Genomic DNA, 25,034 nt, shown 5'->3' on the forward strand with positions numbered 1-25,034 from the left:
ATTGAAAACAGAAAATAGGGGTGAGAGAGAACCCACAAAAACACAAAGGCAAGTTGTTGAATTAAGCTGATTGAATCTGGTCATCTGTGGGGCCGGCACTGGGAAAAAGTGACTATGAAAACTGCTGGATTGTCATAAAAACCAAACTGGTTCGTTAATGTTCTTCAGGGAAGGGAACCTGCCACCCGGTCTGGGCCAACACAGGGCACTGGTTTCTATGGGTGAAGGGAGGGAGGGGGGTGGGGGTGAGGGAGAGTCGAGGTTGGTCATAAAATGTGGAATTTCCTCTGAACAACCTCTCAATATCACTTTCCTTAATAAGATGCTCCTTAAAACGTACCTCTTCAACCAAACCTTTGGCCATCTGCCCAAATATCTCCTTTATGTGGCTCTTTGGTAAATATTGCTTTGTAACATTCCAGTGAAACACATTGGAATGATCCATTGAATGAATCGTGCTGCGTTAACACACTGGTTATTGATTTGGACATGTATCAGAGTTGTGTATCCGGCTGTGGGCTTGCACAACATGTTTCTGAAGCCTCTCCACCCAGCCGCCAGATCCATGACTCCCCACATCACTGATATTTCTCTCACCGTTTGTGGATCCCAGAGAAAAGCCTCTCTCCGTCGCCATTACCCGCACTGCGTATGCTTCAGTCAAACCATGGCCCCACCCCTCATCAACTCCGATTGGTTGGACGTCCAGCCGCTCCCGCTTGGTCTTCCAGTCCCGCCCCCTCTCCCTATTGGTCCGTCAATCACTCCCCGGGCATTGTGATCTGGAGCATGCGCAGTGCGGCACATGTCGAGGGACAAGCTCTTGTTTGTCTCATTTTCAGATGGGAAGGGGGCGGATAAGCGGAGGCAGCGTTAGGGGCAGTGGGAGGGGAGGCTTCACAAACACCCAGTGGAGGCCTCAACACCCACAATAACAAACTAGCGGCACCGCCTCAACACCCAACACAATGGCAGCTGCCGCTTTCTCCCGGTGCCACGCCCCAGTGGACAAATGTGGCTTCAGGAAGGAAATGCAGCAATGGATTTGTTCAGGAGAAATTCTCTTTAACTCACTTTATTGATCCTGGAGCAGGAGGAGAGAATGGGGGCAATTTCTATCCTGCACTGCAGTCCATTTGTCCTCTGCTTCTGACAATCAAATTTGCATTTTTATTACCTATTGGTAATTCTTCAAACCTTGAAATGTTTACTTTGTGCGTCGCCGCGTGGATAAAATAATATATTGCCAGTTGCATGTGGGGAAGATGATTTTTGACCTTGAACCACTGAACTCTGTGTGGTGAAGGTGCTCCCACAATACTGTCAGGTAAGGAATTACAGGTCATTCACCCAGTGATGACGAAGAAACAGTGATTATTATTATATACGTCCAAATCAATGACATTAATTTATATTTATAATACACTTTCGATGCAATGCAACGTTCCAGTGCATTTCAGAGAGATGTTACATGGCAACATCTGACACTGAGCACAAAAGGAGATATTAGGGCAAGGGATCTAAACATTGGTCAACGAGGTAGGATGTAAGGAGCATCGTAAAGGAAAAAGTAAATTAGATGGAAAGGTTTAAGGTGGAAATTCCAAAGCAAGGGGCCCAGGCAACTGAAAGAACGGCCATCAATGGTGGAGTGATTATTATCAGGAATACTGAAGGGACCGGAATTAGATGAACACTTTTTTTGGAGGATTGTGCGGGTGGTGGAGATTACAGAGATCGGGATGATCACAGGATGAAGGAAATCATGGCTGAGAATGTTGGAATTTACTTGTTTATTGACTGGAAGCCTTTGTAGGCCAGCAAGCACAGGGGTGATGAGTAAACAGCACTTGGTGTGAGTAAACACACAAGCAGTGGAGTTATGGATAATCTCAAGATTACGGGGAGGTTATATTTGGGAGGATAGCAGGGATTGTGTTCGGAGAGTTAAATCCAGATGTGAGAAGGAATGAATGAGGTGTCAGCAGCAGATTAGCTGAGACCGGAGTGGAGTTAAGCGATGTGACTGTGGTGGAATTAAGCGCTCTTGGTTATGTGGATATGTAGTTGGAATCTCGTCTTGGGGTGAAATGTTCACACTGGGGAGAGGCTGTTCACCTGCTGCATGTGTGGGAAAGGATTCACTCAGTCAGACAGCCCGCTGACACACCGGCGATTTCACAATCGGGAGAGGCCGTTCACCTGCTCTGATTGTGGGAAGGGATTTGTTACCTCATCCACTCTGCTGAAACACCAGCGAATTCACAAATAACTATTGTGCTTGGATTTTGTTGTTAATCATATCCAGGACTGAACCATGCTCCAGCTTTGTTATACGTGTGAACATAGTTGGTCTCAGAGGGGACGATTTGTGGTCAAGATTTCACATAAAATTTCAGATCAGGATTGGATGGAGCTGCACAATTTTTCTTAACCTGAAGAGCAGAGAATTTATTTTTCAGACATATTTTTATTGAAGACATTTTTCCAATATACAAAAATACAAAAGCCAAACCTCGGCAACAGGTAACAAAGCTAACAACCCACACACCCCACACCAAGCCTGCCTTTTTTTCCCAACACCTCTGAACAAATCACCCCTAACTAACCCCCCCCCCCCCCCGACAATTAATTCACTTTAAAGAAGATGATGCATGGCTTCCTCCTCAGGGTGAATCCGCCTTCCACTCCATGTAGGACAAACTTAACCTTTTCCACGTGCAGAAATCCTGCCATGTCACTCACCCATTCCCTCGTCTTTGGCTGTTCCTAGTCCCGCCAACTCAACAAAATTTGTCTCTGGGCTATCAGGGAGACAAAGGCCAAAGCGTCGGCATCTCTCCCCACCTGAACTCCCAGATCTTCCGATACTCCGAATATCGCCACCTCCGGACTTGGAGCCACTCTTGCTCCCAAAATTTCAGACATTTCATCCAAAAACCTGTCAACTTCAGGCACACCGAAAACATATGCACATGGTTCGTCGCCCCCACGTCCTGCACACTAGGTACTCTAGATTTATAATGGGTACTCTAAATTTATAATCAAAAACTGTTTCCCTTAGGCAAGTGATACAACTCCTCAAGCTCCTCCAGGCCTGCAAACATTTCTCCCAGAAACAAGTCCCTGAAGTACTCTATCCCCAACCTGCCACCACATGCGAACCTCGGGTCCAGCCCTGCCAGCGCAAACCTATGGTTTTCACATATTATCATCCACAGTGACATGCCTTTCAGTCCGAAGTGTTGGCTGCACTGGTTCCAAACCCTCAACGCAGATACCACCACCGCTCTTATGGAGTATGGACCAGCGAGAACAGCATGAACACCAAGAACAGTGCCCTCAAACAGCATCTTATCCAGTCCCCAGACTGACCCCTCCTCCTGACGAATGTGATATAAAATAGTTACTTTAGAGTTACTAGTTAATGTAATGTAGAAATAAGCCACTTTGATTCTGGCAGTTAGGGACAAAGGGGTTTGAGACCGCATGGAAAAAGCAGGAAGAGGTGTGTCTATGAGAGTGATGCTGCATTGATAGGGGCCAGAGAAAGGGATTGGAAGTGAGCCAATCAGAATAGATTGAACAGGTCAGGAGGGACATAGGCTGACCTATGTCCGTCGAGTATGTGAAACTTGATACCATTTGAATTGATTTTGCAGAGATCCCTTTGTCTTTTAGTTCAGTCGTTTTCTGGGGTGTAAGAGGCTGGATGTCTCTTACGTTTCTGTAAGATGATTCAAGCTTGCAAGCTAAATAAATAACTTCTTTTTACGTGCGAATCCATCTCAACTTTTATTGAGGCCAGACTGACAGAGAAAGAAATTTGGGGATCAACATTTGGTGCCGAAACCCGGGATTTCTCTGGGCGATCCTGATCCAACTGCGAAATCAGAATTAGACTGATTATGAACAGGAGGATGGGGAACAAAGGGCCCTCAATGTAGAACTGGAAAACGACCGCGCATTGATTGTTCCCCTCTTCTTATCGTCTGATTAGTCTGGTCACTCGCGGTTGGCACAGAAAGACCGCCTCGACGAAATCACAGGTCAGTCTGGGGATTAGCACTTTAATTGATGGGATTTCATATTGTTGTTTCGGCTTGGGTTAGGGTTTTGGGCTGATGGGACTTTAATAATGAAGGTTCAGTCTATTATAAGGGTTCAGAGGCTGATGTGACTTCATTAATGAAGGTTCAGTCTATTATATGGGTTCAGGGGCTGATGTGACTTCATTAATGAAGGTTCAGTCTATTATATGGGTTCAGGGGCTGATGAGACTTCAATAGATGGAGGTTCAGTCCAGTATAACTGTTTTTAAATCTGAAGATGGTTCAACTCTATGTGTGAGTGTTTTAAATATATAGTTGATTAAGCTAAAATTGTCTCCTTGGACTGTAAAGTTCCGAGGTCTAGTTGAGATTGTGAGGAATGCTGCATATTGGTTGAAGCAGAAGTCTCTCAAAGGGTTAACAGCAGCAGGCGGAGTTGAAAACAGACAGTGCTTCTCACTCAGGCTTTGAGATAACAGCAGCAGCCGTAGTGTAATCGGATACCTTTCCTTTGAGTCAGTGAACACCAGCAAAGTTACGTTTTGAATTAATTAAAGGAAACCAGTGGGTTTCTCCACCTCTTTGATAAAAGTTATTATTTTCGAAAGCAATTGATTGAAATTGCCAGAATCTTAAGTTTTACTTACTTGAAATAAGGTTTATCTCATTTTATCTGGAGATTAATAGAAACTTAAAGAAGATCATGGACACCATTTTAAAAAGTGTCAATCTGGAGATGATAGTTGATTTTGCTAATACTTATGTGTATGTAAAAGAAAAAAAACTTGTTAAAAGAAAAATTGTTAAGATAAAGAAATAATTAAGTTGTAAATGTTATACAAGTTTGTGTTAAGCAAATTGTAAATTTAGTTCTGAGTTGAGATCAGAGCTAAGCTTGCAAGTTGCAGTAATTCAATTTGAATTTTCAAACATTTTTAAGTTTTTAAAAAAAAGAGAGCAAATAGAGAAAAGAAGGACACAGATCTTGAATGCGTTGAATAGCACATTTCAAAGGCCCATAAATCTTTCTGTTATCTTAGACCTAAAACCTAGGAAGATTGACGAGCCAGAGGAATTTCTGGAGCGTTTTAATGAAATCTACCGGGGGCAGTCAGGCGATTTGCTGTATCAAAATGGTCAGAATTCCCCTCAATACTGTGCTATGTTAATGCATTGCCTACCACCTTCTGTGGTTACTGCTGTGAAATGTAATAACATGAATTGGACAGAGAACGACCCTTCCCAGATGGCAAGGGCAGTCAGATTTTACTGGAAGGAGGGTGTAGGCCAAGAAGGAGGCTCAGTTACAAAGGTTAAGACTGAGTATGTAATGAAAAAGGATGATCTGTGACCCCAACAAGCGGCAGAAATGGTAGTTTACCAGCAGGAGCTCCAATATAGTGACTTTGGGTGGGTGGATCAGCGAAGAGGAGGATGAGACAACAGTGCTATATTTCTATCACCCCCCAGTGGTGGACGTTAGACGTTGAACAGTCACTGCATCACGTTACCCTGGCCTATGACAGAACTGGACGAAACAGGGAGTTGGAGGACAAATACCGGCCATTACTTGAGACCGAATGGCCAGTCAAGGTTACAGCCACAGTCACGGGAAAAGAAGGTACAGCCGATTTTGTTACAATATCACCACATTTATGGCCACAGTCAGCTTCGGTAAGCCCTCATATTACACGTCAGGTCCATGACCAGTACCATGCCAGGGATATGGGGCGAATGGTCAGCATCTTACCGCAGCTCGTCAGAATAGGTATGAGATATACCTTTTGAACAATCCACGTCTGACATTTAAATACTGTACCACTATCAATCCAGCCTGTTTTCTTAGTGGTCCCCCTGTCCATGAAGACGCACCTGGCCACGACTGTTTAGCCTTGATTCAGGAAACTACCACAATAAGGGGCGATTTGAGTGACATTTCGTCAGAACAACCTGACATGATTATGTGTGGTCAAATATCCCACCGGGGTTTAGTTAATGACCTACTGCAGGCCCTCCTTATGCCCGCGCAGATTTCCGTTATTAAATGCGCTGCCCACACGAATGGTACAACCCCAGTTGACGTTGGTAATGAACGAGCAGATCGTGCAGCGCGCACAGCTGCACAAATTCAGCAAGTGATGGTGCCTAAAATGTTAAGTCAGACTAAACGATCTACTATGAATATGTCTGCTTCTGACAAGCGAATGCCAACCATCCAAGACGTCATAAGGTTACAGGAGGACGCTCCTGAGAGTGATAAACAAATGTGGAAACGGTTAGGTTGTACATATCATTCTGTTTCCTCTTTATGGACCACGCCTGCACATCAGACTTGTATGTCTGATGCGCTGGCTTTATGGGTCATTGAATGTGTACACTTTGCAACTCATTGTGGGGCTCGAGGGACTAGTGATTTGTTGCTTGACACTTGGTGACACCCTAAAATGCAGGGGTTGGCCCAAAGTATCAGTAATCGGTGTTTGATTTGTCAGCAATATAACACCGGAAAAGGTATCCCTTGTGGGAAGAGGCAAACCCCGTTGCCCAGTGGTCCCTTTGAGACGCTCCAAATGGATTACATTGAGTTGGAAAGGTGTCAATGTTACAAATATGTTTTGGTCATTGTGGATGTGTTCAGCAGATGGGTCGAGGCGTATCCGACTATCTATAGTAAAGCTGCTCCTGTGGTTAAAGTCTTGATGAGGGAAATCATTCCTCGGTACGGTATACCAGCTCAGTTAAGTTCTGATAATGGGCCTCATTTTATTGGACAAATTAACAAGGAGTTTTGCTCCCAGTTGGGCATACGCCAGCAGTTACACTGTCCTTACAGACCGCAGGCGGCCGGGTTGGTTGAGAGACACAATCAGACCCTCAAAACTAAATTGGCAAAATTAAGAGCAGACACGGGACTGACATGGCTTAAGTTGCTCCCCGTTGCCCTCTTCCAGCTGCGGGTTACACCTGCGGGACCAGCCCGGCTCTCTCCCGCCGAGATTCTTTATGGCAGGCCTCTTAGAACTCCTTGGAGCCTGCAGGTTCCCAGACGGGTTCAGTTTCATCAGATGACTGAAGAAATGACCACCTATGTTCTAGCCCTTACGCAAGTGCTCAAGGAACTCCATGGCCAAGTCCGCGCGGCTCACCAGCCATTGCCCCAGTACCTAGCTCACTTTCAGTCCAGCCCGGTAGTTATGTCATGGTCAAAAATTGGACTAGGAAGGGGTCGGAGCCGCGATGGGACGGGCCCTTCCAAGTTCTCCTTACCACCCCCACAGCAGTTAAAGTGGAGGGGCGAAGTGCTTGGTTCCACCTACATCACTGTAAATTGAGTCCATCTCCACTACTGTAAAAGGTCGGATACTAACCTGCCTCCCTTCTCCAGTGCTATTTTACAGGTGTGGAGCATGATGCAGTGGCTATGCATCGTCTGTCTGATATTTGGCCTCACTTCGCTTGGTGTGTTATTGGCGATGGATATGGAAAAGGGGAATATTATGTATCTGTGTAGCCCCAACCAATCTACAAGGATACATCACCTATGCAAAGGTGATGTTCTTCGCTGCCCCCATATACGAGGACATGGTATCGACTCATGGAAGGTCATCAAAGTTAAGGAGAATGCAGGAGTCATGAAGCAGCTGCACCGGTCCCGGCGATGGGAAGGGAACATTATATGGACATTGCCTTGTTTTTGGAATACATGTAAATTTGATTTTGGATGTGTTAAAAGTGGTACAATAAAGGTAAAATCAGGCTGTCAGAAGAGTGTAGGAAGAGACCATGAGAAAGAGAAAGGGACTAGAGAGAGGACGGGGCGTGTGAGAAGGGAAGTACAGCTAGAACGTAGGTTACCGGGAGATACACATAAGTTAGTTAAAGGCCAAACTGAGGAAAACCCGGGTAGTAAACCTTGGGAGCCCTCGGGGCAATAACCAAGGAGTTGTCTCAGCTACGGTTGTTTGCAATGCAGAACCGGCATGCTCTTGACTATCTTCTGGCCCGTGAGGGTGGGGTATGCGCCATAGTACAGGGCAAGTGTATCATGGGTGTTCAGGACTTGACCGCTAACATTACTAAATTTATGGATCGCATACGGGATCACTTGGACGGGATGCAGGATCCTGACTCTTGGGGTAACTGGGGATTTGGAGGATGGAAGGACTGGTTGATAAATATGGCCATGTATCTAGTGGTAGCTATCGGCTGCATCTTTGTGGGCCTGGCCATCCTTAAATGTGTGATGGGTAGAATGCGGGGTGCACTAGATCAGATCACCGCCCCAATCACCGGAAAAAAAATTTAACTGTTAAAATCCATGAGGGTGAGGCAGATGAAGGGGGGCTAAGACAGGAATTGGAAATGCAGCGACGGATCTTTTTAGATGAGGAACCGTAGCTATGGATTGGATAGTTCGGTTATCATGGAATGATAAAAGGAGGGAATGACGAATGTGATATAAAATAGTTACTTTAGAGTTACTAGTTAATGTAATGTAGAAATAAGCCACTTTGATTCTGGCAGTTAGGGACAAAGGGGTTTGAGACCGCATGGAAAAAGCAGGAAGAGGTGTGTCTATGAGAGTGATGCTGCATTGATAGGGGCCAGAGAAAGGGATTGGAAGTGAGCCAATCAGAATAGATCGAATAGGTCAGGAGGGACATAGGCTGACCTATGTCCGTCGAGTATGTGAAACTTGATACCATTTGAATTGATTTTGCAGAGATCCCTTTGTCTTTTAGTTCAGTCGTTCTCTGGGGTGTAAGAGGCTGGATGTCTCTTACGTTTGTGTAAGATGATTCAAGCTTGCAAGCTAAATAAATAACTTCTTTTTACGTGCGAATCCATCTCAACTTTTATTGAGGCCAGACTGACAGAGAAAGAAATTTGGGGATCAACACTCCCACACCCATTTCCTAGTAATTGCCCAGTAGTCATTCAACAGGCTTGGCAAAGCCAACCCCCTCCCCCCACCCCCACATTTACATAGATGATTTGGAGTTGGGGGACCAAGGGCAATGTGTCCAAGTTTGCAGACGACACTAAGATGAGTGGTAAAGCAAAAAGTGCAGAGGATAACGGAAGTCTGCAGAGGGATTTGGATAGGTTAAGTGAATGGGCTTGTGTCTGGCAGATGGAATACAATGTTGACAAATGTGAGGTTATCCATTATGGTAGGAATAACAGCAAAAAGGATTATTATTTAAATAAAGTATTAAAACATGCTGCTGAGCAGAGAGACCTGGGTGTGCTCGTGCATGAGATACAAAAAGTTGGTTTACAGGTGCAACAGGTGATTTAAGAAGGTAAATTAAATTTTGTCCTTCATTGCTAGAGGGATGAAGTTTAAGACTAGGGAGGTTATGCTGCAATTGTATAAGGTGTTAGTGAGGCCACACCTGGAGTATTGTGTTCAGTTTTGGTCTCCTTATCTGAGACAGGACGTACTGGCGCTGGAGGGTGTGCAGAGGAGATTCACTAGGTTAATCCCAGAGCTGAAGGGGTTGGATTACGAGGAGAGGTTGAGTAGACTGGGACTGTACTCATTGGAATTTAGAAGGATGAGGAGGGATCTTATAGAAACATATAAAATTATGAAGGGAATAGATAGGATAGATGCGGGCAGGTTGTTTCCACTGGTGGGTGAAAGCAGAACTAGGGGGCATAGCCTCAAAATAAGGGAAAGTAGATTTAGGACTGAGTTTAGGAGGAACTTCTTCACCCGAAGGATTGTGAATCTATGGAATTCCTTGCCCAGTGAAGCAGTTGAGGCTCCTTCATTAAATGTTTTTAAGATAAAGATAGATAGTTTTTTGAAGAATAAAGGGATTAAGGGTTATGGTGTTCGGGCCGGAAAGTGCAACTGAGTCCACAAAAGATCAGCCATGATCTCATTGAATGGCGGAGCAGGCTCGAGGGGCCATATGGCCTACTCCTGCTCCTAGTTCTTATGTTCAAAGTACATAAGCTGTGCAATTCTCCAGTCGGCCAGCAGCTCCAGGAAAGACCGGGAGATTATTGCCAGCACCCCTGTAATTTACATCCTCAGTTCAACACTTCCTCCAAGCTAATTTTGAACCAATCTTGGAATAGGGTTTCCTAGTCCTGCTCCATCGGGCAGCAGGTAGCACAGTGGTTAGCACAGTTGCTTCACAGCTCACGGGTTCCACTGTCGGTGTGGAGCCTGCACGTTCTCCCCGTGTCAGCGTGGGTTTTCTCTGGGTGCTCCGGTTTCCTTCCACAGTCCAAAGATGTGCTGGTTAGGTGGATTCGCTAAGCTAAATTGTCCTTAGTGTCCAAAAAAGGTTTGGTTTTGGTGGGGTTACGGGGATAGGGTGGAGGTGTGGGTTCAGGTAGAGTGCTCTTTCAAAGACCCGGTACAGATTCATTGGGCCGAATGGCCTCCTTGTGCTCTGTAAATTCTATGCTTCTATGATTCCATGGCTTGTGCAGCAGCGACCTGCTTGGTGAAGCCAAACAATGGGTGTAGTTTCATATTGAACAGAGCGACAGTTTCTGTGTCTCATTCTTTAAAAGCCCCTTCTTCACCTTTAATCAGATAACGTTACATGAGAGAAAACAAAAAATGGGATTAGAATGGATGGTTGTTTTTGACCGATTCATATGCAATGGGCAGAAGGGCCTTTTCTGTGCTGTGTGATTCCATTTTCTTCTTTTCTTTAAATAAATTTGGTTAACCAATTCTTTTTTCCAATTATGGGGCAATTTAGATGGTCAATTCACCTACCCAGCACATCCTTGGGTTGTGGGGGTGAGACCCACGCCCACGGGGAGTATCCACGCAGACAAGACTTTGTCTATATAAATGTTTCCGGAACCTACCTCTTCATTCACCCGAGGAAGGAGCTGCACTCCGAAAGCTAGTGATTCGAAACAAACCTGTTGGACTTTAACCTGGTGTTGTAAGACTTCTTACTGTTCTAATGGTGACATTCCCTGGCTGTCCAGTTATTCCTTTAAATGAGCCCTTGAATTGTTTCGGCCTTGCTGCATTATGCTGCCAGATTACGGGGGCGAATGTTTTTTTAAAATATGTTTTATTGAAATTTTTTTCCCAAACAACAATTTTTCCCCTCTTACAAAGCAAACGCAACAATAACAATACAGAAATTTTTAACAATACACAAGTAACAAAACCCCTTTATCTTTGACCTAAACTAAACTAAACCCCCCCCCCTCCCCCCTGGGTTGCTGCTGCTGGTCATCTGTCTTCCCTCTAACGTTCCCCTAGGTAGTCGAGAAATGGCTGCCACCGCCTGGTGAACCCTTGAGCCGATCCTCTCAGGGCAAACTTTATCTGCTCCTGTTTAATGAACCCCGCCATATAATTTACCCAGGCCTCCAGTCCGGGGGGTTTCGCCTCCTTCCACATGAGTAGGATCCTGCGCCGGGCTACTAGGGACGCAAAGGCCACAACGTCGGCCTCTTTCGCCTCCTGCACTCCCGGCTCTTCCGCAACTCCAAATAGAGCTAACCCCCAGCCTGGTTTGACCCGGGTCTTCACCACCTTCGAAATCACTCCCTTCCAATACCCTGCCAGTGCCGGGCACGCCCAAAACATATGTGCGTGGTTTGCCGGGCTCCCGCCACACCTCCCACATTTGTCCTACACTCCAAAGAACCTGCTCAATCTTGCTCCCGTTATGTGTGCTCTATGTAGCACCTTAAATTAAATCAGGCTAAGCCTGGCGCATGAGGAAGAGGAATTTACCCTGCTTAGGGCATCAGCCCACATACCCTCCTCTATCTCCTCCCCTAGTTCTTCTTCCCACTTTTCTTTTAGTTCGCCCACCGACTCCTCCCCCTCTTCCCTCATCTCTCGGTAAATCTCTGACACCTTGCCCTCTCCGACCCACACCCCTGAAAGCACCCTGTCCTGTATCCCCTGTGTCGGGAGCAACGGAAATTCCCTCACCTGTTGTCTAGTAAACGCCCTCACCTGCATATATCTCAAGAAATTTCCCCGGGGCAACTTATACTTTTCCTCCAATGCTCCCAAGCTCGCAAAAGTCCCATCTATAAATAAATCTCCCACCCTCCTAATTCCCAACTGGTACCAGCTCTGAAATCCTCCATCCATTCTTCCTGGGGCGAACCTATGGTTGTTCCTGATTGGGGACCCCACCAGGGCTCCCCGCACCCCTCTCTGTCGCCTCCACTGTCCCCACGGGGGCGAATGTTGAAATGTTTGCTCCCCATCCAGTCGGTTTCCTCTGTTCTCTCATCCACCCTGTTCTCCAGTCCCACCCCCTCTTCCTATTGGCCGGGAGTTGCCGTCAATCACTCGAGCATTGTGAGCTGGGGCATGCCCAGTGCGCACGCGCAGCGATGGTCCTGACCAGAGAGACGGGTCTCTGTCCCGGAGAAGCGGAGTCAGCGTCAGGTGGCAGGACCGGGGAGGATCCGCAAACCCTCCACAATCAATGTCATATCCCTGGTTTGTCACCTGGAGCATGCGCAGTTCCTGGCTGCAGATGGTAAGGATCTCGAGCGAGCGGGTTTAAAATGGAGATTTTTACAAAGACCGAAATAACAACTTAAATGGAGCCGGCGGATGGGTTGCGAATTGTTATAAACACCCGGCCAGAAAACCCTCAGTTTCCGAGGCAAAATCCTCGGGCCTTCCTAAGATTGTCAGGCCCGAGTTAACATCCGCCATCGTGAGAGAGGACAGTGAGCTGCAGGGCGCATGTGTGGCCGCCATCTCTATAAGGGGCAAAGAGGAATAGGACGCATGAGCGGCCACCATCTTTGTAGGGGTCAAACCCGGATGAATGACCTCGGGGACAAAATGAATCAGAGAATGAGTTTGCTTGTGAAATCAATGGGTTTTGTAAAACAGGTCAGGGTTACAATCAACAACAACTTATAAACCATCCCAATACACATCACAGGAAAATTATAAAACAAAGTTTGACAAATCTGTCCTGATGAGTGCATGATGAAAATCTTCCACAGCATGTCTCTTTTTACAACAATACACAAGTGTCTTAACAGTGGAAAGTGAGGTAGACAGAAAGAGAAGTTGGGGAATGTCAGAGCTTGGAGCCAAGGGAACCGAAGGCCCGCTTGTTAATGATGGAGAGATTAAAAGGGGAAAGCACAAGAAGCCAGAATTAGAGCAGTGCAGATATCTCGGAGGGTTGTGGGTCTAGAGGAGATTCCAAAGAAAGGGAGGAATGAGATCCTGGAGAGATTTGTTCCAATTGGTTGTAAGGATACAGAAAGCAATGTAACACGATATTTAGAATTCAGCCCAGGGAGAATGTCTGTGACGGGGATTTACAAATTTGTGGGAACAAGAGAGGAAAAAATGTTCCAGAGAAACTAAAATTATCTGTTCTGAATTTCTATCCTGGACTGACAAGTGATGACCTTTGTAAATTCTATCTGCAGGCGATAAGAAGGGGAGGATTTTCAGACGGGAAACTCAAACCAAACATCACATCAAAATTTGACAGTCACTCGATTCATTAGGATCTGAATATCATCGGCCTTTGAATGTGGAAGGAGAAATGTGCGTCTGTTCTGTTTGTGGGAAAAGATTTCAAACATCAGTGTGACTGGAAAAGCACCGAGACACACCCCGAGTGAGAGTGTTCCAGTGAACTGACTGTGGCAAGAGCTTCAACCAGTTACACAGCCTGAAAACACATCACGCCATTCACAGTGGAGAAACTGTACACGTGTTCTGTGAGAGCGCGAGGCTTAAACTGATCATCCAACATGGAGAGACATGACAACATGGATATCATGGAGAAACCATGGATATGTGGGGATTGTGGGAAGGCATTCACTTGCCCATCTAAGTTGGAAACTCACCAACGCAGTCACACAGGGGAGAGACCCTTCACCTGCCCCGTGTGTTGGAAGGAATTTACTCAATCATCCTGCCTAACATTGCACCAGCGGGTTCACACTTGGGAGAGACCTTACACCTGCTCCGTGTGTAGGAAGGCATTCATTCAGATGTATAACCTAACATTACACAGGCGAGTTCACACTGGGGAGAGGCCATTCACTTGCTCCATGTGTGGGAGGCGATTCATCAATTCATCCAATCTAGTGACACATCAGCGGGTTCACACTGAGGAGAGACCTTTCAGCTGCACTGACTGTGGAAAGAGCTTCAGGCATTCATCCAGCCTTAAAGCTCACCAGCGACTTCACACTGGGGAGAGGCCATTCACCTGCTCAGAGTGTGGGAAGGGATTCACTACCTCATCCCACCTGGTGACACACCAGCGGCTTCACGAGTAACTGCAGGGAGTGGATTCTGCTGTTATTGCTGTTAACCACATCCAGGACTGAGCCACATTAATTCTGAGTTGGGGTTTGTTTCCGCTGATGTTAATCATCCCTGTAACTGGACTCAGGTTTAATATTCTGGATCTACAGCTGTATTCTCGGACCTGCAGTGTTCTATTACGAACCGCTGTCTGTGATCTTTCCCCATAATTCAGGAACTCATTCTATCAGCTTTACAGTACAGAAGGAGGCCATTCGGCCCATTGAGTCTGTGCTGGCTCACTGAAAGAACATTCTGCAGAGTGCCACTCTATTGCCTTGTCCCATAACCTGGCATTCTTTCTTTTCCTCCGCCCTCTCCGGAAGTTTGTTCCAGGCACCAACCACCCCCTGGGTGAAAACTCTTTTCCTCACATCACTTCTACTCCTTTTAGGATATGATTTATTGTCATGTGTATTGGGTACAGTGGAAACTATTGTTCTGTGTACAGTCCAGACAGATCGTTCCATACATGAAAAAACCTACGACATACAATAAATGGACAATATAAATACATAGACACAGTCACCAGGTGAAGCATACGGAGTGTAGTATTACTCAGTCGAGAAGATGTGTGGAGAGATCAGTTGAATCCAGTCCACCCAATTAATGTAAATCTGAGTCCTCTTGTTATTGATCTTCTCTTGACAGGGAACAGTTTCTCACTGCTTACCCTGTTTATACCCCTCAGGATCTTGAATACCTCAATCAGGATTCCCTCAGCCATCTTCATTCTGATGTTAATAATCTCTGTAACTTAGCTGGAGTTTAATGTCTTGATGCCTGTTAAATAAATCAGTGTTGTTTCAAACACACAAGAGTGTCAAGTCCTTGTTTTCTCCAGGATAAGAGGTGATTAATTGATGTCCTCTCACCGATTGTTCCATTTCTGGATCTCATTTCCTTTCCAACTATCGATTCTTTCAAAGTACAGCACAGGAACAGGCCCTTCGGCCCTCCGAGCCTGCGCCGATCAGGCTGCCCGTCTAAACGAAAACCGTTTGCGCTCCCAGGGTCCGTATCCCTCTATTCCCATCTTATTCATGTATTCTTCACGATGCCTCTTAATCGTCGCTATCTTTCCTGCTTCCACCACTTCCTCCGGCAGCGAGTTCCAGGCACTCATCAGCCTCTGTGTACAAAACGTGCCTCACACATCTCCTCTCCACTTTTCCCCTTGAACCTTAAACCTAGTTGCCCAGTTATTGACCTTTCCACCCTGGGAAAAAGCTTCTGACTATCCACTCTGTCTATGCCCCTCATCATTTTGTAAACCTCGATCAGGTTGTCTCTCAACGTCCGTCATTCCAGTGAAAACAATCTGAGTTTATCCAAGCTCTCCTCATAGCTAATATCGTCCAGACCAGGCCATGTCCTGGTAAACCAAACCTGTACCCCATCCAAAACATCCACACCCTTCGGGTAGTGTGGCGACCAGAGTTGCACACAATATTCCAAATGTGGCCGAACTAGGATTCTGTACAGCTGCAGCATGACTTGCCAATTTTTATACTCAGTGGTCCGACCAATGAAGGCAAGCATGCTGTATGCCTTCTTGACTAACTTATCCACCTGCGTTGCCACTTTCAGTGATCTGTGGACCTGGATACACAGATCTCTCTGCCTGTCAATACTCCTCAGCATTTTACTGTATAATTCCCACCTGTATTCAACCTTCCAAAATGCCTTACTTCGCATTTTTTCACTCCATCTGCCATTTCTCCATCCAAGTCTCCAACCGATCTATATTGTACTGTATCCTCTGACAATCCTCTTCACTATCCGCAACTCCATTAATCTTTGTGTCGTCTGCAAATTTTCAAACCAGACCTATATTTTCCTTCAATTCGTTTATATATACCATGAGCAGCAAAGGTCTCATCACTGATCCCTGCTAAACATCACTGGTCACATCCTTCCATTCGGAAAAGCACCCATGACTGAGCCAGTTCTGTATCCATCTTGCCAGCTCATGCCTGATCCCATGTGACTTCACCTTTTGTACCAGTCTGCCAAGAGGGAACTTGTCAAAGGCTTTGCTGAAGTCTCTATAGATAACATCCACTGCCCTTCCTTCCTTCAATCATCTCCGTCACTTCCTCAAAAAACTCGATCAAGTTAATGAGACACAGCCTCCCCCTTGATAAAACCATGCAGCCTACCGTTAATAAGTCCATTTGTTTCCAAATGTAAGTAAATCCTGTCCCTAAGAATCTTCTCCAATAAGTTCCCTCCACTGACATAAGGCTCACCAGCCTATAATTTCTTGGATTATCCTTGCTAGCCTTCTTAAACAATGGAACAACATTGACTATTCTCCAGTCGTCTGGGACCTCACCTGTACCCAATGAGGATACAAATATTTCTGTCCAGGCCCCAGCAATTTTCTCCCTTGCCTTCCTCAGTATTCTGGGGTAGATCTCATCAGAACTTGGGAACTTATCTACCTTAATGCTTTTTAAGATGCCAACACCTCCTTTTTGATATTGACATGACCCAGACTATCTAGACAGTCTCCCCAAGGCTCATCATCCACCAAGGCCTTCCCTTTGGTGAATCCTGATGCAAAGTACTCATCAGCACCTTGGTTATTTCCTCTGGCTCCAAGTATAGATTCCCTCCTCTGTCCTTGAGTGGGACAACCCTTTCCCTCTTGCTCTTAATATACGTATAAAATGCTTTGGGATTCTCTTTAATCCTGTTTTCGAAGAAAGTTTCATGACCCCTTTCAGCCTCCTTGCTCAAGTTCCTTCCTACTTTCTTTATATTCTTCAAGGGCTTCATCTGTTCTCACCTTTCCAGGCCTTATGAATGCTTCCTTTTTCTTTTTGACTAGGCTCGCAATATCCTTCGTAATCCAATGTTGCCGAAACATGCCATACTTATCCTTCATCCTCACAGGAACATGCCGGTCCTGAATTCTAATCAACTGATGTTTGGAAGAGTCCCACATGTCAGATATTTATTATTATTATGTATATGTTCCTATTTCTTATGGTCTTATATTCCCGCACTCCATCTGAATCTACGAAAATAATGGATACAAGAAACAGAAGGATTTTCATCTACGTATGTGTTGATTTACCCTCAAACAGCCACTCCCAATCTAAATTCTTCAGTTCCTGTCTCATATTGTAGTAATTAGCCTTTTCCCAATTTAGCACCTTCACCCGAGGACTACTCTTACCCTTATACATGAGTACCTTCAGTTCTCATACATTTGGTGACTCTCATTGACAAATCGCAGCTTCCCAATCCTTTCAGAATATCTCTCCTAACGTTTAGATCCAGGGAGACTTTCAGAATGATAAACAGAAAATGCTGGAGGTAAGAATCCATACTTTTCCAAGTGTCAGTTGATTTTGTCATGAACATTTTTCTTCATCTTTTCCCCACCACTGATGTTAAGCAAATTGGCTGTAATTGTGTTTTTGAACAGGGATGTAACATTTATAATCTGTCAGTCCTCCAGCAGCACTACTACATCAGGAGGTTTGGAAGATTGTGGCCAGAATCTTCACAAGCTCCATCTGAAGAACACAGTTTCTCACTGTGCAGCAGTCCCTCAATGTCACACTGGAGTGTCAGCCCAGATACTGTGCTCAGGTTGATGAACATTTCCTGTTGTTACTGATGTGGATTATTCACAAACAATGGACTCTGATGATGTCACAAAGACTATTACATAATACATAGAAGATAGGAGCAGGAAGAGGCCTTTTGGCCCTTCGAGCCTGCTCCGCCATTCATCACAATCATGGCTGATTCAGCTCAAGAGCCTAATCCTGCTTTCTCCCCATAGCCTTTGATCCCATTCTCCCCAAGTGCTATACCCAGCCGCCTCTTGAATATATTCAAAGTTTTAGCATCAACTACTTCCTGTGGTAACATTTCCACAGACTCACCACTCTTTGTGTGAAGTAGTGTCTCCTTATCTCTGTCCGAAATGGTTTACCCTGAATCCTCAGGCTGTGACCCCTGGTTCTAGACATACCTATTATTGGTGACATCTTCCCTGATTCTGCCCGGTCTAGTCCTGTTAGAATTTTATAAGTCTCTATGAGATTCCCCCTCATTCTTCTGAACTCCAGCGAGAACAATCCCAACCTCGTCAATCTCTCCTCATATGACAGTCCGGCCATTCCTGGAATCAGTCTGGTAAACCTTCATTGCACTCCCTTGAGAGCAAGAACATCCTTCTACTGCACACAATACTCCCAAGTGTGGCCTCACCAAGGCACTGTACAGCAGAGCCAGGGTGGTGAAAACAGTTTTGTTCAAGATGGCAGCAAGTCCATTATAGATCTAAAAATAGAATTCATGGGAATACAAGTGCGGCAGCACATGAACATCAGGAATTGCTTGACAAATAGTTTAGGGGAGATGTTGGTGCAGTGGTAATGTCACTGGACGAGTGATCCAGAAGCTCAGACTGAGGAAATGGCTTCAAATCCCACTCCAGCAGACAATAGAATTTAAATTAAAGTGATAAAATCAGGAATTGAAAGGTAGTCATGACATTTTCTTCCAAAAATGCATCTGGTACACTCAGTACTTTATGGAAGGAAATCTGCCATCCTTGCCTGGTCTGGCCTCCATGTGACTCCAGATGCGAAGCGTCTCCAGATGAGAAGCAATGTGGCTGACTCTAAACTGCCCTTGGATGTCGCTGAACAAGACACTCAGTTCAAGTACAATTAGGGATGGGCAACAAATGCTGGTCTTGTCAGCGATGCCTACATCCCATGAAATAATTTAAAAATATATTAACAATGTCTTGGTATCTGCTGGGTATGGTGTAACACATATCCTCGGCCATTCGGACAATAATGAAAATGGTCTCAGATGACAGAATCAAAACAACATTATATTCTTTCTCCTTGAAACCTATCTTAGAATTCTCTTCATCAACTGGACCATCAATGTGAGGGGAATTTGCATCTTCAATTATTCCAAGAACGAAGAAGAGACTGTGATTACCCAGGGATGTTGTTCTGTAATTTACACTATCTCCCACCAGGGCTCTTCACCCAGGCTGGCAAGAGACTGCTCAATGGTAATGTTTTGTCATTGCTGCTGTTCCAGATGTTGTTCAATATATAGTCAAGATTCAGAGAAAGGAGTGGAAATGGGTCATCAAAACTGCTCACAGTTCCTGGAGGATAATGTTTACTTGAATTTCTCAAACATATTTGTTTGCATTGGCCACATGATAGGACAGGAATTGTCTCTGTGTGTGCCTGTGTGGTCATGTCTATTTGTGTGCCTGTGTGTGTAAGAAAGGGAGAGAGGAAGTGTGTTTGGATCTCTGTGTTTGGGTATCTGTGTGTTGCTTCTCAGCAGCTGTAACACCAACATTCCTCTCCAAGCAGACAATGTTGGTTCTCTGAGTCCCATTGAGTGATTTCAATGGAACCTTTCAGAGATTCTCTATCCAGGGTGAAACCTCAGGCTGCCTGTGTGCTGTGTAAAACCTGAAATCAAATTTAGCTACACAAGATGATAAAAGGTATGGATAAAGTAGATGTGGAGTGAATGTTTCCTCTTGTGGGGCATTCGAGAACAAGAGGTCATAGCCTTAGGATAAGAGGTAGCAAACTTAAAACTGAGTTAAGGAGAAACTATTTCTCCCAAAGGGCTGAATCTGTGGAATTCACTGTCCCAGACTGCGGTGCATGCTGGGACAGTGAGTAAATTTAAAGAGGAGTTAGACAGATTTTTAATAGGTAATGAGTTGAAGGGTTATGGTGAATGGGAAGCACGGTGGAGTTACGGCCAGGATAAGATCAGCCATTATCGAATGGCAGAGCAGACTCGACCGGCCAAATGGCCTAATTCTGTTCCTATATCTTTTGAACTTATCTACACAACCAGACCCCACTTCCATTGGAACATCATGAAGTGTCTGCTGCTTTCCAGATCACTGTCGAAGCCAGGTATTTCTAATGCACCTAATATAGGTAAAAGATAGCTGTTTAAGCGTAAGTATTAAGCCCCAGTCAACATTTACAAAACATAACAGTTTTCAACTTTGAATCAGTGTAATATACACAAATATGCAGATACGCAACAAATAGAAGTAATGTTACATATTGAAGATGGACGGCTTGCCGTCAAATCAAATGTGTTTGAGTCTAACCCAAACCAATTAGGATTATATTGGGGTGTGATTAGATGACTTAAGACAGATATGAAAGAGTATAACTGCAGAAGTTTTGGCCAGCCTCATTGAGTTTTAGTTGGGATTGGGTTTAGTTGTAGATTAGGGTAGGAATTTGTGGGTAGTTTGTTAGTTTCAATGGTTTGAAGCTGAAGATTATCTCTCTCTCTTTTTCATATTTTATTTTCAGACTTTGACTTTTAAAAGTCATTGTCGAGCTGTTTCCCAAAGCAAGAAGATAATGTCTGTGATTCTTTGAAAGCTTCAAATTGTCTACAAATTGCCTTTTAAATGACTTTTAAATTGTAATCAATAGAAGACAAACAAAACAATTCCTATTGGCACCTGAGAAGTTTTAACTTACATTTCTACTGAGTTCCAGTAATCGCAAAGTGCTGCTGGTAACCAAATGGTAGAAATCCTTCCCTCAATTTATATTAGATTTCCTTTGCAATAAACAACAATATTCCATTGAGCTTCCTAATCACTTGCTGTACCTGCTGACTAACTTGGGATCGGGCATCCCGATCCCTCTGTACCTCAAGAGTTCTGCAATCTCTCTCCATTTAAATAAGATTGTTTTATTTAATACTTCCTGACAAAGTGGACAATTCACATTTCCCAAAGTTAGGCTCCATCTGTCAGTTTTTGCCCACTCACTTAACCTATTTGTAGTCCTTTGCAGACTTCTTAAATCCACTTCACAAATTACTTTCCTACCCGTCTTTGAGGCATCAGAAAATTTAGTTGCCATACATTCAATCCCGTCATCACATTCATACAGATTGTAAATGGTTGAGAGCCCAGCACTGATCCTGGTGACATTCCACTTGTCCCATCTTACCCACCCAGAAATGACCCATTTATACCTACTGGCTGCTTCCTGTTCGCTAACCAATCCTCTATCCATGCTGATATGTTGCCCCCAAACCATGAGCTCTTATTTTGTGCAATAACCTTTGATGTGGCACAATGGGAAATACCTTCTGGAAATCCAGAAAAAGCACATCTACAGGTTCCCCTTTATTGACATCCCTTGTTACTTCCTCAGAGAACCTTGATAAATTAGTCAGTCACAATTGACTTCCTGGGACTTCCGGGTGCGGCGATGACCAGCTAAGTCGCACGTTTCGGCAGCTCCCGGTGGAACGGACTTTTGGGCTCTTGATAGGAGCCCCAACGGCAATTTTAACGGCTAAAAACACTGTGCGGTAAACCAGAAGGGAATTCCCCCTGGACACGGATGGAAAAAGGAGAGGAAAGTGGCCGGATTGCAGCGGATCCTTTGGAACAGCGGCAAGGAAGGCAAGCAAAAACCAAGATGGCGTCGGAAGGTGGCAGTTTCATATGGGGCCCTGAACAACAAGAGTTCTTGAAATGCTGCGTGGAAGAGATAAAAAAGGAAATGAAGAAAGAGCTGTTGGCCCCGATATTACAGGCGATCGAAGGGCTAAAGGAGGAACAAAAGACCCAGGAGCAGGAGCTTCGGGTTGTGAAGGCGAAGGCAGCCGAGAATGAGGACGATATACAGGGCCTGGTGGTGAAGACGGAAATACAGGAGGCACATCAGAAACGATGTGTGGAGAGGTTGGAGGCACTGGAAAACAACGCAAGGAGGAACAACCTGAGGATTCTTGGTCTTCCTGAAGATGTGGAGGGGGCGGACGTCGGGGCATATGTGAGCACGATGCTGCACTCGTTAATGGGAGCGGAGGCCCCGACGGGTCCGTTGGAGGTGGAGGGAGCGTACCGAGTTATGGCGCGAGGACCGAGAGCAGGAGAAACTCCCAGAGCCATAGTGGTGAGATTCCTCCGTTTTAAGGATAGAGAAATGGTCCTTAGATGGGCGAAGAAAACTCGGTGCAGTAAATGGGAGAACACGGTGATCCGCGTTTATCAAGACTGGAGTGCGGAGGTGGCGAGAAGGAGGGCGAGCTTTAATCGGGCCAAGGCGGTGCTTCATAAAAGGAAGATAAAATTTGGAATGCTGCAACCGGCAAGACTGTGGGTCACATATCAAGGGAGGCACCACTACTTTGAGACGGCGGATGAAGCGTGGACTTTTATTGTAGAAGAAAAACTGGAATGAGTGGACTATTAAAAAGAACGTTTGGACAAAGTGGTGGGGCGAATGTGGGGGGCGAAGAGGGGTTTTATGTTCTAATCCTGCGGTATGGTAACTTTTCTCTCTCCCACAGGTGGTGATGGGGGGAGGTGGGGAGGGAGAAGAGATGGGGCGTTGGCCATGGGGGGCGGGGCCAAGGGAGAAGCGCGGGCTTGGCTCCCGCCCTATGATAATTATGGCGGGAATGGAGAAGCAGGAAGGAGGGGGCGTCGCACGGTGCGAGCCGTGGTCACGGGGGGAAGCCGAGGTCAGCCAGAGTTTGCTGACTTCTGGGAGCAACATGGGGGGAGTAATTACGCTAGCGGGGGGTCTAGCGGGGGGGGGGGTGGGAGTGGGGAATTACTGGGTTGCTGCTGCTGGGGAAAGGGGGGAGCGGGTATGGGAGAGGATGGGCGGGGGGGCACCGCCTGGGGGAGATACAGCTGCGTGGGAACTGGGTGAGGAGCTGGAAAAAGGTGATGGCAAATCGGCAAGGGGGGGGGGGGGGTGGGAAGCCCCCCCAACTCGGCTGATCACGTGGAACGTGAGAGGGCTCAACGGGCCGATAAAGAGGGCACGGGTACTCGCACACCTTAAGAAACTTAAAGCAGATGTGGTTATGTTACAGGAAACGCACCTGAAACTGATAGACCAGGTTAGGCTGCGCAAAGGATGGGTGGGGCAGGTGTTCCATTCGGGGCTGGATGCGAAAAACAGGGGGGTGGCTATATTAGTGGGGAAGCGGGTAATGTTCGAGGCAAAGACTATAGTGGCGGATAACGGGGGCAGATACGTGATGGTGAGTGGCAAACTACAGGGAGAGATGGTGGTTTTGGTAAACGTGTATGCCCCGAACTGGGATGATGCCAATTTTATGAGGCGAATGCTGGGACGCATTCCGGACCTAGAGACGGGAAAGCTGATAATGGGGGGAGACTTTAACACGGTGTTGGAACTAGGGCTGGATAGGTCGAAGTCCAGGACTGGTAGGAGGCCAGCAGCAGCCAAGGTGCTTAAAGATTTTATGGAGCAGGTGGGAGGTGTGGACCCGTGGAGATTCAGTAGACCTAGGAGTAAGGAGTTCTCGTTTTTCTCCTATGTCCATAAAGTCTATTCGCGCATAGACTTTTTTGTGCTGGGTAGGGCATTGATCCCGAAGGTGAGGGGAACGGAATATACGGCTATAGCCATTTCGGATCATGCCCCACACTGGGTGGACTTGGAGATAGGGGAGGAAACAGGAGGGCGCCCACCCTGGAGAATGGACATGGGACTAATGGCGGATGAGGGGGTGTGTCTAAGGGTGAGGGGATGTATTGAAAAGTACTTGGAACTCAATGACAATGGGGAGGTCCAGGTGGGAGTGGTCTGGGAGGCGTTGAAGGCGGGAGCTGATATCAATAAGGGCACATAAAGGGAAGCAGGAGAGTAAGGAACGGGAGCGGTTGCTGCAAGAACTTTTGAGGGTGGACAGACAATATGCGGAAGCACCGGAGGAGGGATTGTACAGGGAAAGGCAAAGGCTGCATGTGGAATTTGACTTGCTGACTACAGGCACTGCAGAGGCACAATGGAGGAAGGCGCAGGGTGTACAGTATGAATATGGGGAGAAGGCGAGCAGATTGCTGGCACACCAATTGAGGAAAAGGGGAGCAGCGAGGGAAATAGGGGGAGTGAGGGACGAGGAAGGAGAGATGGAGCGGGGAGCGGAGAGAGTGAATGAAGTGTTCAAGACATTTTATAAAAAATTATATGAAGCCCAACCCCCGGATGGGAGGGAGAGAATGATGGACTTTTTGGATCGGCTGGAAATTCCCAAGGTGAAAGAGCAGGAAAGGGTGGGACTGGGAGCACAGATCGAGGTAGAAGAAGTGGTGAAAGGAATTAGGAGTATGCAGACGGGAAAGGCCCCGGGACCGGACGGATTCCCAGTTGAATTCTATAGAAAATATTTGGACTTGCTCGCCCCGGTACTGACGAGGACCTTTAACGAGGCAAAGGAAAGGGGACAACTGCCCCCGACTATGTCTGAAGCAACGATATCGCTTCTCTTCAAGAAGGAAAAGGACCCGCTACAATGCGGGTCCTGTAGACCTATTTCCCTCCTAAATGTGGATGCCAAGGTCCTGGCCAAGGTAATGGCAATGAGAATAGGGGAATGTGTCCCGGGGGTGGTTCACGAGGACCAAACTGGGTTTGTGAAGGGGAGACAGCTGAACACGAATATACGGAGGCTGTTAGGGGTAATGATGATGGCCCCACCAGAGGGTGAAACGGAGATAGTAGTGGCGATGGATGCCGAGAAAGCATTTGATAGAGTGGAATGGGATTATTTGTGGGAGGTGTTGAGGAGATTTGGTTTTGGAGAGGGGTATGTTAGATGGGTGCAGCTGTTGTATAGGGCCCCAG

At 46.0% G+C, this 25,034-nt stretch overlaps 1 protein-coding gene and 1 long non-coding RNA gene across 7 annotated transcripts in view; one reads left to right on the forward strand and one right to left on the reverse strand.

The window, feature by feature from the left end:
* Window positions 1–25,034, reverse strand: part of LOC140418722 (uncharacterized) — a 402,445-nt gene that overhangs the window by 337,321 nt on the left and 40,090 nt on the right. For 2 of the 6 annotated variants that reach the window (XR_011945294.1, XR_011945297.1), the window contains one exon: window positions 15,017–15,144. The exons of 2 other annotated variants lie outside the window; for them this stretch is intronic. The gene's annotated coding sequence lies outside the window, so the exon portion shown is untranslated. 2 more of the 6 variants (XM_072502302.1, XM_072502301.1) reach the window with 2 other exon arrangements.
* Window positions 12,395–15,179, forward strand: LOC140418735 (uncharacterized). The gene is made up of 2 exons (XR_011945306.1): window positions 12,395–12,550; window positions 13,470–15,179. It is a non-coding gene; the product is annotated as an uncharacterized lncRNA (long non-coding RNA).

This window comes from Scyliorhinus torazame, chromosome 5 (genome assembly GCF_047496885.1).
Source record: "Scyliorhinus torazame isolate Kashiwa2021f chromosome 5, sScyTor2.1, whole genome shotgun sequence".
In the NCBI taxonomy this organism is placed as follows: domain Eukaryota; kingdom Metazoa; phylum Chordata; class Chondrichthyes; order Carcharhiniformes; family Scyliorhinidae; genus Scyliorhinus; species Scyliorhinus torazame.